This window comes from Capra hircus, chromosome 14 (assembly GCF_001704415.2).
Source record: "Capra hircus breed San Clemente chromosome 14, ASM170441v1, whole genome shotgun sequence".
In the NCBI taxonomy this organism is placed as follows: Eukaryota; Metazoa; Chordata; class Mammalia; order Artiodactyla; family Bovidae; genus Capra; species Capra hircus.
Window position 1 is genome coordinate 91,348,332 of NC_030821.1, and position 14,525 is coordinate 91,362,856.

Sequence of the window (14,525 nt, forward strand, 5' to 3'; positions counted from 1 at the left end):
AGCCTATGATTTATTTGCATGCCTTTTACACAGCCTTAGTTATAATGAATATGAAAAATTAGTTACATGATAACTGGTTAAAATTTAGCAGCCTATATTCTTTTAAAATACCACTTAGGTATTTTTAGGCCCTGTGCTTCTAACCTAGTTGTAGGAAGTAAAATCTTGTCTGAAGGCTTGAGTCTGCAGTCCTGTTAGCAGTTGCTGGTGGAAGGAGTCAAGGACACATTGAGAAGCAGTTTGCTATTGGTGCAGGTGTGGGAAGAACATGGACATCAAAGGAGCATTTTAGAAGCAAATTACAAGGGAATATTGGAGACTGAAAATAGGCACAGGGGAAAACCAGGGAAGTGTCTTTGCAGGCTTCCCTTTAAGTAGCCCCTTTGGGAAACCTGAATTTATAAACTGACATGGTAAAGCCTGTAGACTGTAACCACTGTCTTAAACCACTGTGTGTTCCCTAGCACAGGGGGTCTCTGTGTTCAAACTGGCATCTACAACTTCAAAGTTATATAACATTTGGATTCTGTGGTTTACCAGAAGAGGTTTATATTTTGTTTCATTCCTAAGTCAATGACTCAGGTAAATCCTTTTATTTTTAAAAAAGCTTACATAAGATTTTATTTTTGACATTTTCTAATTTGCATTCTGCTGGTCAGAAGTCTCAGAACTTTTGAGTGGGTGGCTTCATATCAAGTCTGTGCCCTTGATTATATAAGTCACGGCCCTGCCATAGCTACATTCTGAATGCTCCAGCAGGGCAAAACATCCGAATCTTGTTATTTCACAGTTTGTGTTGATAAGCTCATGCTGACTAGAACGCCCCCTATCTTCCTCTACCATCGTGTCTCATCCTTCTCTTGTCCTTTGTAGAATGAGGCTAGGCATAAATGAATTGTGAAATGCCCGTCTCTACTACGAAAACCTGTCAGACCCTAATGCTTCCCCAGCTCATTAGCCCTGACAGCCTGTGACTCTGCCAGCAGCTCCTGGCCGCAGAGCCCTGCCCTCACACACACACGTGCTGTGCTGCTTCTGGTGACTTGGCCCTGGTCCGCCAGGCCAGGGTTCTGGGGAGTTTTTCTGTTCTGTAGGGGTTGTCGTTCAGTTGCTCAATTCTGTCTGACTCTGCTACCCGATGGACGCCAGGCTTCCTTGTCCTTCACTATCCTGGAATTTGCTCAAACTTGCATACATTGAGTCGATTATGCCATCCAACCATCTCATCCTCTGTCACCTCCTTTTCCTCCTTTCCTCAGCCTTTCCCAGCATTAGGGTCTTTTCCAGTGAATCAGCTCTTTGCATCAGGTGGCCAAAATATTGGAGCTTCAGCTTCGGTATCAGTCCTTCCAAAGACTATTCAGGGTTGATTGCCTTTAGGATGGGCTGGTTTAATCTCCTTACTGTCCAAGGGATTCTCACATCTTCTCCAACACCAGAGTTTGAAAGCATCAATTTTTCGGTGCTCAGCCTTCCTTATGATCCAGCTGCAACGTCCGTACATGACCACTGGAAAACTCTGTAGGGGTTAGAATTCCCCAAACTGCGTTTTTAGTGAGGGTTCTGAGTGCAGGTTAAGTTCTGCCATTTAGGTGCTCTTAGTGGGATTTGAAAGGGGATATGTGGAGGCTGTGGTCCTGCTTGACTGTTGTGGCCCCTGGCACAGGCAGAGACTGGCTCTGCCCATGGCGCAGGTCAGCATCCAGTCACCAGCCCTGCGGGGCCCAGAGGCACTGCCATGGTGACACCCGAGGGGCTGGGCTGCGGCTGTGGTCCTGACCAGTTTGGATAGAGAAGTGAGTTCCACTTCCCTCACTGCAATGGGGTGAGTGTCGCCCCTGCCAGAAGCCACTCTAGAGAACTTTTCCTTGAAGTTATTCCTAGAAGCTTAGTCTAGTCACTGCCCATCCAGCCCTTCCAGAAATGCAGTCGGCACTTGAATAGTTTTCTGTTTAGAATAGCTGGAGAGATCAGTTTTCCGTGATGGACCTTGAGTGTCCAGTATTTATCTACACGGAGACCGTCGTGTCAGCTTTGTTCCTAGACTCTCTGCCCCTTTTCTCTGTGTAGTCTGCAGCTCTCTCCAGATACTTGATACATGCAGTCCTTCCACAGCTGACTAACAAGATTTCCAGAAAGACAGAAAGAGAAACAGAGAAGAGGAAGAGAGAAACAGAGGAGAGGAAATTATTAAAGGATCAATACAAGACTATTTAGCAGAATCAGAGGATACGTTGCCAGACTAAAGAAGCCCACCAGCAGTGATTCCATGAAATTACAGACAATCAAGAATAAAGAGAACATCAGAAACCTTCCAAAACAGAGACATTTTTAAATATCACATAGAAAAAAGACAAATGGGTACCGAGCTTTTCAATAGAACACAGGAAAATAGTAAAGCAATCTGATACAAATTTTGAGGGTAAATTTTTTCTTTAATTTAGAATTAAATGCAGCCAATATAGCTTGCCAATCGAGTGTAAGCATAGAATATACAAAATCAAGTAGAGGAATAGAATAACAATATTTTCACACAGTAAATCTTAGGGAAAAAGAAACAACTTTAGTCCCATGTACTTCATCTTAGAAAACTACTGATACCTGTGCCTTAGCAGAAAAAGGGTGTAACTGAAACAAACAAAACAACAACAAGAAAACATGGATCCGGGAAGCAAGAGCTTCAACACAAGGGAAGTTCCAGGACTTGCTCCAGAGGAAAGTGAAGTGGGAAGCATGTGGAAGGGGACACAAGACAGGGAGGTGAAAGTGGTAGTCTGTCATTTAACATGCTTGAGCATTCAGCCAGTTCAGCTCAGTTGTGTCTGACTCTTTGTGACCCCATGGACTGCACCATGCCAGGCCTCCCTGTCCATCATGAACTCCCGGAGTTTACTCAAACTCATGTCCACTGAGTCGGTGATGCCATCCAACCGCCTCACCCTCTGTTGTCCCCTTCTACTCCCGCCTTCAATCTTTCCCAGCATCAGGGTCTTTTCAAATGAGTCAGTTCTTCACATCAGGTGGCCAAAGTAATGGAGTTTCAACTTCAGCATCAGTGCTTCCAATGAATAGTCAGGACTGATCTGCTTTAGGATGGACTGGTTGGAACTCCTTGCAATTCAAGGGGCTCTCAAGAGTCTTCTCCAAAACCACAGTGCAAAAGCACTGATTCTTCAGAACTCAGCTTTCTTTATAGTCCAACTCTCACATCCATAGCATATTAAAAAGCAGAGACATTACTTTGCCAACAAAGGTCTGTCTAGTCGAGGCTATGGTTTTTCCAGTGGTCATGTATGGATGTGAGAGTTGGACTGTGAAGAAAGCTGAGTTCTGAAGAATCAATGCTTTTGCACTGTGGTGTTCGAGAAGACTCTTGAGAGTCCCTTGGACTGCAAAGAGATCCAACCAGTCCCTTCTAAAGGAGATCAGTCCTGGGTGTTCATTGGAAGGACTGATGCTAAAGCTGAAACTCCAATACTTTGGCCACCTCATGCGAAGAGTTGACATATTGGAAAAGACTCTGATGCTGGGAAGGATTGGGGGCAGGAGGAGAAGGGGACGACAGAGGATGAGATGGTTGGATGGCATCACCGACTCGATGGACATGAGTTTGAGTAAACTCCGGGAGTTGGTGATGGACAGGGAGGCCTGGCGTGCTGCGATTCATGGGGTCTCAAAGAGTCAGACACGACTGAGCAACTGAACTAAACTTACATCCATACATGACTACTGGAAAAACCATAGCTTTGACTAGACAGACATTTGTTGGCTTTGTTGGCTTGAACATTAGAAAACTTATTTGAAACATCTGACAAATATTGGAGAATTAGGAAACATTAACAGGTACCAAGAAAACTATTGAATTAAAAAATGAGATAGTTATTAAATTATTAACTCCAGGAACAACAAAACTTTTTGTACAAGAAAGGATATGTAGCTTCAGTGCACTATTTGGCTCAGAGGTATGTGATTATCACACAATCCTAACAAATCCTTACTTGTATGGAGCGGAGGGGGAGGAAGTGGGCAGAGGATGATACGTTGACCGTATTATAGGAAGTCAAGAGATATTTGATGAAACTGATGAATCTGAGGATGACAGTGTATGCATATTATTTAGAAATCTGGCAGTAGATACCCGGAGAATCAAACAGAAGAACTAAAAGTAGTTTCATTCATTTCTTAAATGAAAATATTAGGTACTATTTTAAGAATTTATACATATTAACACATATATATGGAATCTTGGAAAATGGTACTGATGTACCTATTTGCAGGGCAGGAACAGAGGTACAGACAGAGAGAAGGATTTGTAGACACAGCAGGATAAGGAGAGGGTGGAATGAATTAGAGTAACATTTGAAATATATACACTGCTGCTGCTGCTAAGTTGCATCAGTTGTGTCTGACTCTGTGGAACCCATAGACGGCAGCCCTGATCAGGCTCCCCCATCCCTGGGATTCTCCAGGCAAGAACACTGGAGTGAGTTGCCATTTCCTTCTCCAGTGCATGAAAGTGGAAAGTGAAAGTGAAGTCGCTCAGTTGTGTCCAACTCTTTGTGACCCCATGGACTGTAAGCCTATCCGGCTCCTCCATCCATGGGATTTCCCAGCCAAGAGTACTGGAGTGGGTTGCCATTGCCTTCTCCAATATATACACATCCATGTGTAAAATAGCTAGCTGATAGAAAGCTGCTGTATAACACGGGGAACTCAGCTGGGTGCTCTGTGATGACCTGGAGGGGTGGGACTGGGGTGGCAGGAGGGAGGCTCCACTGGGAGGGGATACGTGTGAATCATAGGGCTGATTCACATTGTTGTGCAGCAGAAGCCAACACAACATTGTACAGCAGTTGCACTGCAATTAAAATTAAAAAAAGTAATAATTTACACAGGTTCGTTGTGGAAATTTAGAAAACACAGTATAAAGAAGAAAACAAAAATCATCCATAAAACCTCTGTACTCACTCAACCTTTGATGTTCTTCAATAATGTAAGTATGTATACATGCTTTTTATATCTGTTATCCTAACAATTTCATAGTGAAAATGATGTTTCACTGTTTTAATCTTCACTTTTTTAGTCGCAAGTGATATTAAACACTCTTCTCTAATCAGCTTTTGTAGTCTTCTGTTAATTACTTTTTCTTGTCTCTTGCTCATTCCCTGTTGGTTATTGGTCTTTCGTTATCAATTTGTACGAAACTTTTGCTTTTCCCTTGTGGTCTTTGTGTTGAAGTTTTTCTTATTTTTGTGGGGTTAGATTTTTTTTTTCTCTTTGTATAACTTGGCCTCTGTGACCTTAATTACTGGATCCCTTCCCAAGTTCCTTGGTGGTTCCTGCCCATGATGAAGTCTTAAGTTCTGCGTCCTTCCTGCTCTGGCCGTTGACATCTGTTGAGGCCCTTCCTTCCCAGTCAAGCCCCACACACAGGCTTTTCAGCACCTCTACAAGAAAGCAGATCAACAATCTTCCACCCGAAGTGCCCTCTTCTTCACTGTCTGCCCAGAGAGCACCTAGTGAGCTATGCCTTACGTCCTAGACTCTTTCCTGTGTTATTTCCACAGTCAACTACTACAAACATACTAAATTGTTTTAGAGTTAATTTTAATTCTTTGTGTTCCATTAGTCTGTGGACTCCCTCTCTGTCTCGTACCCTGGTTTATTTTGTTGTACCCCCATTTGCAGCATGGTGCTGGTCATTTAGTAAACACTCAGCAAATGTTGGCTCAGTGTTGACCCCTTCATTATTCGTAGTGGGCAGAACTCCAGTGGCCCCCAAGACTCCTTCTCCTGGGTGTCCATAAGTAAGATAAGAAAGCCGTTCCTTTGATTAGGCTATATTATATGGCAACGATGATGGAATAGTCCTTCTGGAGGTCAAGTTACCTTTGTAAGAATCCACTGCAGCCAGCCAGGGGAGGAGTCTCCTGCTGGCTTTGAGGTAAGACCCTCTGTTGTGACAGTGCCGTTGGCTGGGCCCCGAAGGCAGCTTTCAAGAGGTGAGCATGGTCCCCAGTCCTACAACCACAAGGCTCTGAATCCCACAGACCACCTGAATGAAGTTGGAAGCAGGTTCTGAGCCTCAGATGAAATCCCAGCTCCAGCTGACGGATTTTAGCATGGTGAGACCCCGAGCAGAGGACCCAACTCCCCAGAACCCAGACTCTGGACCCAGGGAAGCTGTAGATTATGTTTGCTGTTTAGCAGCAACAGGAAGCTGGTTACAGTGTTCAAGCTGGTATTACTAGGGCATCGGCCCCGAACCTCAGCACCAAGGACTCGGCTGGTTTTAAGACATTGTATTTTGGGTAATTGGATCCTTGTTTTCATTAGTTGTACAACAGAATTGCTCTCAGACCTACTCTGCCACGTTGTTGCTCCGTCTCAGAAGAAACGCAGCCCTGCTACCTGCAGGCCTTCTTCCCTAGGAGGCTTCCCCAGGGACCGACAGCTAAGCTTAGTTCCTGCTCTGAGGCTCCTTCCTGCTGTGTTCCGTCAGCCTGTGATGCCGCTCTGGTTACCTCACAGTGAGCCTGCTCCCCAGGACGGATCCTGTGAGTGAGCTCTACGTCCTCTTTATTGTGACATTTTTGTGTGCGGTGTTGTCCTGCTGCACTGAGCTTCCTGCAGCAGCCTGCAGCCTGGTCTCACTGACTGCCCAGAAGATAAGACTGTTCCTTCTCACAGTGTTCCCTGTAATAGGTTTCCTAGCCCGGGATGGTTTTCTAGAATTGGGCCAGTTGCCTCCCTCAGGCGAGATACAATAGTTAATCCTAAATCAACTTTATTTATTTATTTATTTTTTTAAGATTTAAAATGTTTTATTTATTTATTTATTTTTTAATTTTAAAATCTTTAATTCTTACATGCGTTCCCAAACATGAACACCCCTCCCACCTCCCTCCCCATAACATCTCTCTGGGTCATCCCCATGCACCAGCTCCAAGCATGCTGTATGCTGCGTCAGACATAGACTGGCGATTCGATTCTTACATGATAGTATACATGTTACAATGCCATTCTCCCAAATCATCCCACCCTCTCCCTCTCCCTCTGAGAATGCAAACTAGTACAGCCACTATGGAGAACAGTGTGGAGATTCCTTAAAAAATTGCAAATAGAACTACCTTATGACCCAGCAATCCCACTGCTGGGCATACACACCGAGGAAACCAGAATTGAAAGAGACACATGTACCCCAATGTTCATCACAGCACTGTTTATAATAGCTAGAACATGGAAACAACCTAGATGTCCATCAGCAGATGAATGGATAAGAAAGCTGTGGTACATATACACAATGGAGTATTACTCAGCCGTTAAAAAGAATTCATTTGAATCAGTTCTGATGAGATGGATGAAACTGAAGCCGATTATACAGAGTGAAGTAAGCCAGAAAGAAAAACACCAATACAGTATACTAACACATATATATGGAATTTAGGAAGATGGCAATGACGACCCTGTATGCAAGACAGGGAAAGAGACACAGATGTGTATAAGGGACTTTTGGACTCAGAGGGAGAGGGAGAGGGTGGGATGATTTGGGAGAATGGCATTGTAACATGTATACTAAATCAACTTTAAATTGCTATAAAGATACCCCCCAAATTCTTTTAGGAATTTATTTATTAAAGAGTAATGCATTTTTTTCTTGAAAACATCCAAAAATACTGAAAGGCTGGGAATTTTCTCAGGTTTCTAACGAGACAGGTTAGCAAAAGTTTCCGCTTGAGTCACAAGGCGTGGGATGAGAACAGGTGCATGGCAGTTAAGGAAGGCGAAGGGGGCAGGCAGGGCCTGTGTACAGCTCGAGGAGAGAGGGAGGACTGGGAGGGTTTGGCCCAGAGACAAGCTTGGTCTCAGCGCCTCTGAGGCCCATCCTGGCCTGAGGGCAGTTGCTCTAAGGATGCACACTGCGCCTCAGCACTGCCCACGTTCTCAGCAAATGAACCACGACCCTCAGGCTGTGTAAGGCCTCAGGCCCTTACATAGGCCCACTGTTAAAAACCATTAAACTCACCCCAATTTTTAGAACAATTACATTCACTTAAACTACCAGTGTTATTTGCGTTTAACCTTTATTGAGGAAACCTAAAAAGAATGACTAGAAATGGGAGTCTGCTAAGTCGCATCAGTCGTGTCCGACTCTGTGGGACCCCATAGATGTCAGCCCACCAGGCTCCCCCATCCCTGGGACTCTCCAGGCAAGAACACTGGAGTGGGTTGCCATTTCCTTCTCCAATGCATGAAAGCAAAAAGTCAAAGTGAAGTCGCTCAGTCGTATCTGACTCAGCGACTCCATGGACTGCAGCCCACCAGGCTCCTCCATCCATGGGATTTTCCAGGCAAGAGTACTGCAGTGGGGTGCCATTGCCTTCTCCGAAACGGGAGTCAGCTCCAGCCAAATTACAGAGCTCTTTACCATATTCAGATGCTCTCCAAAATTTAGAGTACCTGAAAAGTGAGAGGCAAGGATGGTTTCAGAAAAGAATCCTGCTGACTTCTCAGATGCTGTGCTGAAGCAAAGCTCCACCTCTGGCCGCAAGCAGCCCAGCTCAGCTGAGGGCCAGTGCAGGGCTGAGGTGCCCCAGATGGGCTGCCAGGCCCTCCACCCACCCGCTTCCCAACCACAGGCCGGCAGGCAGGGTTTGTCACCCCTCTCGGGTTGGGTCACTAAGAAGATGCTTAGATGTGAAATGTCATATCTATTTCAGTCAGTGAGATATAAGACAGTTCCCATTTTTCTTCAAAATTAGAGTTGCAGATAAATCTTGCAGGACACACTCAGAACTATTTCAAGACCTCCATATCATGGTTTAAGTCCTCTGCAAAAACTTTCTTTTCCCCGCACTTTCCCCACACTTTCCCCACTATGCTCTCTGACACTCCTCACATCAGTCACCTCCCAAAGGCCCTCCAGATCCTCACTTGTTTTAAGTTACAGGTGTTGCTCATTAGAAGGCATTAATGACCTTTGACACATCCTTTGCCGCTGGGCATTAAGCAGTGCCCTATGGAAAGAGACCAGACTTATCATCTTTATCACTGCTGTTTACACTCTTATTATGGAAAGTTGCAAAATTCACAAAAAGTAGAAAGAGTAACACAATGTGTCCTCCATGTAGCAATCACCCAAGTTTAACAGTTGTTGGTATTCATCTGAGTTATTAATTTTGTTTCATTACCCCCTAACACGTTTCCTCCCCTCTAAGATACTCTACAGCCAACAACTTCAGACTGAATGTCTCATTTTCAGATAGAGGAGATGAGCAAGTTTCAGAGGATTTCAGAGAATGGCCCCCGGCTGAGCGGCCAGTCTAGTGGGGGTGCGACACTTGGGGGTGTCCGCATGAAGGAGGCACTAGCCCAGAGCTAGGATGTGGAAGTCAAGGGATTTGTAAAATACATCTTTTCTGAGAAAGAACTGATCTTGACTGCAAACCAAAAAGGTTTCACCTGAAGTATAAGAAAATTGTGCCTATGTTCACTTCAAGGTATTTATTTTAGATGTAAAATACTCATAATGACATTGGGTTAAACATCCTGTTGCAAGTATGATAACAGCCTATTGGGTCTCTGTTCTTCAGTTCTATCGCTTGCTCTTAGAGACCAGGAATGGGGATTTCACAAATTTTAGAAAATACATTGAAAAGTTTAATCATCTTTCACATTAAGGAAAATTATTATTGATTCCATTCTCTTTGATTACATAGTATGTTTCCATTTCTTTTCCTTTGAGAAAGTGGCACTTAGACTCATGGCAGCTGTTTTATTCCTTAAGTGAATCCCTATTTCCAAATATTCAATACCTCAGACAGCCCCCTGTGTACCTTTCCATGTAAATGTAACCCAGGTGAAGGCCTCCTTCTTGCCCTGGTGTGTTTGGGAAAGGGGGTGTGTCCCTTTGTCTGTGTGATAGTCCTCAGTGCAGCGGGGTCCTCCCTGCTGTGGCTCACAGCCCTTCTATGCCTCCTTCCCCACCGCCTCTGGTGGGCTGCTGAAGACACAGCCAGGCTCGAGGAGGGCGGCTGGAAAGACCATGATTCCTGCAGGGCAGAGTCCCTTCCCTCTGGGGCTCACGCATCCCCTCCTGAGGGTGCAGGGCAGCCGGCGTTTGGGGGCAGCATACAGCAGGTAGCAGCTGCACACTAACATGATAGTTGTTCAGGAAAAAGCCACTGCTTTTTAGGTTCTTAGGTTCTTAGGTTCAGTTCAGTTCAGTCGCTCAGTCGTGTCCGACTCTTTGCGACCCCATGCACTGTAGCATGACAGGCCTCCCTGTCCATCACCAACTCCTGGAGCTTGCTCAAACTCATGTCCATCAAGTCGGTGATGCCATCCAACTGTCTCATCCTCTGCCGTCCCCTTCTCCTCCAGTCCTCAATCTTTCCCAGCATCAGGGTCTTTTCCAATAAGTCAATTTTTCACATCAGGTGGCCAAAGTATTAGAGTTTCAACTTCAGCATCAGTCCTTAGGTTAGTGGTTTCCTTTAATTATGATGGCCTCACCAGTCTAGTAAGGAGAGGCAAATATTGTACGCTCCCAGGGAAGTAAGTAGCTGTTACAATGCAGGCTCTCGGAGGGGCACTAACCCAGACTGCCTCTGAAGGAGATGGGAAGAGGGTCAGGCTACGGCTTCAGCTTTCCCCTACTCCAAATAGCAGCCAGTGGAAACACCCCCGGTGGAGGGCGGGGGGTGGGGGATGGAGTGATGATACTTGGGGCTAAAGGCCAAGTCCACAGCCTCCAAAACTGCACTTGTTTCCTGGGGCCACCACAACAAAGCGGCACAAACCAGCTTAAGCAATAGGAGTGTGTGCTCTCATAGCTCTGGGTGCTGAAAGCCTAAAGTCCAGGAGTCCCTCCAAGACCCACAGGGGACACGCCAGCTTTGTCTCTCCCTGGCTTTTGAAGGGACACTGGCCATCCTTGGTGGCCCATCCTCTGCAGGTTCACCACTCCAGTGTCTCCCGCCATAGTCACAGAGCTTTCTCACTGTGTGTCTCAGGGTTCACATGGCCATCTTCTTATGACACCAGTCACGCTGGATTAGGGGCCCACCCTCCTCTTCTTAACAAATTATGCTTTTTCCAAATAAGGTCACATTCTGAGGTTCCAGGGGTTACAGCCTCAACATATCATCGTTTCCGGGGAAACACATCTCACCCTGTAACAGGGTACAAGAGACCTTTACCGAGCCTGGTGTGAAGGAGGCCACCACCAGCCTTTGAATAGACCCAGGGAGCTTTTGGAATGCTAAGGGCTCTCAGCATCGGCCAACCAGCAGCCAGAGGCTCTCCCCCGTCTCGAGACTCTAAGTACTTGCAGACACTTGAAAGCGCAGTCCTGCTGCTTGGGGGTGGGTGCAGGGGAAGGAGCCTGCCCACTGCACCCACCCCCAAGCAGCAGGACTGCGCTTTCATTTCCCTGGGCGGGAGGCAGACACAGGGACTCAGCCCCTGAGTGCGGGGCCGGGTGGAGGACCACTCCTGCCCTCTGTGTTCTCAGCACTCCCTTGGCTGTCCCCTCCTCCCGCCTCCTGCCTTTTCTCTCCAGGTGCCTCATTTTTTTCACTCACCCTCCACAGATGCTGGTGTTTTACTTTAGGATACTCTCCTTTCATTCTGCCATTCTACACACATGGGCAAAAAAAAAAGTCAAAACTGCCACCTCCTCCTGGTCAACAGGCTTAGTAACAAAATGTTGCAGTGACAATTTTTCTTTACTACATCCTATATAAAATGTGTAGGAATAACCCATTCCCCTACCAGACCCTATAGGCAGCAGGGAAGGGATGGAAAAACATGCATCTCCTCAGAGTCAGTCCCCAAGGGCCAAGAATATGGGAGCCTGAATTTTTTTCTTCCAGTTATATAAACAAAGAAATGCTCCCTTTCTGCCCAAATTCATTTGAGATATCACCACCCTGATTTCTCCTTAGTTTAAAAACTAAAATCCATCTGCAGTTTTTAACAATCACGTAAATAGCCACCTCCCACTCAGAGAGAAAATGGAAACCTCTGTGCACTCTTCTGTAATCAGAGCATCTTCACCGAGTCACACAGAGGGGGGATATATGAGAAATAAAGTACAACAGGCAAACTATATTTATAAAATCATAAAAAATTATGTAAAAGCATTTGTTAAATTTGATAATACAACTAATTATCAATTAAAATTGCTAAACCCTTGATTTATTGGATAACTTTCAAAAATTCTCCTTTAAGACAATGAGAAGGTAGGTCTGCAGGAAACTGTCCTGTACCCTCCCTTAGTAGAAAATCATTAAGGTGGTTTTAGCCATGTGAATGCAGGATCATGTTACAAAGAGGAAGTCAATTTATTTTATATTATAAAATTTTATATAAATAAAGTGACTCATTCCCCTGAAGCTTTATCAGCCACAACCTACAGAAAATGTAAGGATGTGGAGAAGAAAATGGCAACCCACTCCAGTATCCTTGCCTGGAGAGGAGCCTGGTGGGCTGGAGTCTATGGGGTCGCACAGAGTCTGACGCTGCTGCTTGGGGAGTAAGTTACAGGGCTGAGGCCCGCCACCAAAAGCGGGCAGTAACACAGAGGGTGTTGCAGACTCGGTCGGAGAAGGCGATGGCACCCCACTACAGTACTCTTGCCTAGAAAATCCCACAGACGGAGGAGCCTGGTGGGCTGCAGTCCATGGGGTCGCTAAGAGTCGGGCATGACTGAGCAACTTCACTTTCACTTTTCGCTTTCATGCAGTGGAGAAGAAAATGGCAACCTACTCCAGTATTCTTGCCTGGAGAATCCCAGGGACAGAGGAGCCTAGTGGGCTGCCATCTATGGGGTCGCACAGAGTCGGACACGACTGAAGCGACTTAGCAGCGGCAGCAGCAGAGGCAGCAGCAGACTTGGTCACCTCCCTCCCTTAGTAAAGAACTCTTTCTCTTTAGTCAGTAAAGAATTGTATCGTATCCAATTAGTCATCAAACAAATGAAACCCTCTCATCTCTTCCTGTCCCTTCCCATGGATTATTGCAGTCATTTTCTTTATTTTATTTTTCTCTATTTCTTTATCCATCTTTCATTGTCTTTCCTTTTAGAGTCACAGACTCCCTGCTCAAAATCTCTCTTCCTTGCTCCGCTCAATACTTAAAAATTCGTCTCCACTGTCTTCTACACGGCACTGCCCATTAACCTTCCAAAATCCGCTTTTGTGAGGCCACTCACTTGGTATCGTTTCTCTGTTGCCAAAGGATAAAGGCCACACTTACTTGCCTCAACCATGGAGCTCCACCCAACCTCTCAACCTCACCTCTACTTACTTGTAACGGTCTGCGCTTCTGCTACCTGCATCCCTGACCCTGGGACTTCCGTGCAGCAGCCTGTCACTCTCTCTCTCGGCCCATCCGCGTCCTCCCTATCCTGCCCCCAGAATGATCTGCTCTGGTAGGGTGTTCATCACAGCTTCCACAAGCTGCTTACAATTGCCGGTTATCCTAAAGTGAGAGGATGTCTTTGTCTTTGGATTGTAAGCTTCTCAAGGGCCGGGACCCTGACTGTGTTTCCGTGCCTCTCTTCATAGGACCTGAAACAATGCTTTGTCCGGAATGTCAAAACCAATAAACATTCGTGGATTGAAAAAAGCGACGTAAAGATGGAAAGAGGCAAGTGAGAACAGGCCAGCGCCTGGATCGTGTTCTTGCAGAGCTGAGAGCAGCGCCTTGTGTCCAGGGTCAAAGGGAGAGCCAGGATGGGGCAGATGGCACCTCTGAGGGATGGGACTGCGGGTTTGGGGAAGGATGCAGGTGAATGCAAGTGCTTGCCTTGGAGTCGGGGCTGAGGTCCTGACCGCAGGCTGTAGATCTGCAAAGAGCTTGATGATCTCCAGGTGCAGCCGCGTCGCAGAGGGGCGGAGCCCAGGGAGGACCGGGCTGACCTGCCGCTCAGAACCTCCTCCCACCGCGCCCCATGGCCACTCTTCAAACTGTCAGCTGTGTCTAGCTTAGAAAGGCCGGTTTCCAGTCTGAATTTGCTTTACTGGAGGAGTCTGTGGTAAATGTTCACGTAATACTTTCCTCCACACTCAGACTTTTCAGAGACTAACATCGGCTGTAGAGGAAACTGATAGTCGAGCCCATAGACCTCTTCTTAACTTAGAAGCGAGTTGCTGCCTCCACGTCAAGATTCTCAGGAAGCCTGTTTGCCTTCTTAACTTCTTGGGGGGAAAAATGAAAGTATTAGTTGCTCAGTTGTGTCCGACCCCATGGACTGTAGCCCGCCAGGCTCCTCTGTCCATGGGATTCTCCAGGCAAGAATACTGGAGTGGGTGGCCATTCCCTTCTCCAGGGGATCTTCCTGACCCAAGGGATCAAACCCAGGCCTCCTGCACTGCAGACAGATTCTTTACCATGAGCCACTGGGGAAGCCCCTTACAATCATAAAGTGTGTGTGTGAAAGTCGTTCAGTCGTGTCCGACTCTTTGTGACCCCATGGACTATAAAGTCCATGGAATTCTCCAGGCCAGAATACTAGGGTG

The 14,525-nt window shown here is 46.2% G+C and overlaps 1 long non-coding RNA gene across 1 annotated transcript; it reads left to right on the plus strand.

Moving 5' to 3' along the window:
• On the plus strand, positions 4,905 to 14,232 carry LOC108637503. Its single transcript, XR_001919108.1, has 3 exons — positions 4,905 to 4,993; positions 6,337 to 6,557; positions 13,572 to 14,232. It is a non-coding gene; the product is annotated as an uncharacterized LOC108637503 (long non-coding RNA).